This window comes from Conger conger, chromosome 5 (genome assembly GCF_963514075.1).
Source record: "Conger conger chromosome 5, fConCon1.1, whole genome shotgun sequence".
NCBI classification, from domain to species: Eukaryota; Metazoa; Chordata; class Actinopteri; order Anguilliformes; family Congridae; genus Conger; species Conger conger.
This window is the reverse complement of record NC_083764.1, coordinates 22,388,198-22,389,165: the sequence shown is the minus strand read 5'-3', so window position 1 is coordinate 22,389,165 and position 968 is coordinate 22,388,198.

Here is a 968-nt window from a genome sequence, read left to right as displayed (position 1 = left end):
TGTTTAATTCTAGATTTGTAGAAAAATGGCCTCAAACACATAACCTGTCATTTCCAAAAAAATCAGATGCTGAATGCCTGAGCATGATGAAAAATATATCTATAGATTTATAAATATTTTATAGATTTATTGTTATATTTACACCCATGCCTGGGTATGCTGATATTACACTCACCAAGCACTTTATTAGGAACAGTTTTACTTTATTACACCTATTTATTCATGCAATTATCTAATCAGTCAATTGTGTGGCAGCTGTCCAATGCATACAATCATCTAGATACGGGTCTGGAGCTTCAGCTAAAGTTCACATCAACCATCAGAATGGGGCAAAAATGCCAAAGTCACTTTGACCGTGGACTGATTGTTGGTGGCAGGGTGGTTTGAGTCTGCTGATTTCCTGGGATTTTCACACACACTTGTCTCTAGTGTTTGCAAAGAATGGTGCAAGAAACAAAAACAAAAATCCAGTGAGCAGCAGTTCTGCAGACAGAAATGCCTTGTTAATGAGAGACAAGTCAGGGGAGAATGGCCAGACTGGTCAAAGCTGACAGGAATAACCACACATTACAACAGTGGTGTGCAGAAGAGCATCTCTGAACACACAACGCATTATAACTCTAAGTGGATAGGCTGCAGCAGTAGAAGTAAAAAAAATAAGTCTAATAAATACCTAATAAAGTGCTCACTGAGTGAACTGGAGAAATACCAGGAGGTAAGTCCACACAACCATACAAAATGTTATTTGTTGTTACTTAAGCCTTATACCCCTGCTTGGCTTTTTTTATTGACTGGGACAATGATCGAGAGAACAAATCATTTAAAAGGCTAAGTGAGTTATATCAACAGCACCAATGCAATTTCATAAACATAAAACATAAGAATAAAAAAGTTTTGACAGCAACAGACCATTCAGCCCAACTTGGCTCCTAATTGTTTTTTAAATACATTCAATCAATAAATCAATA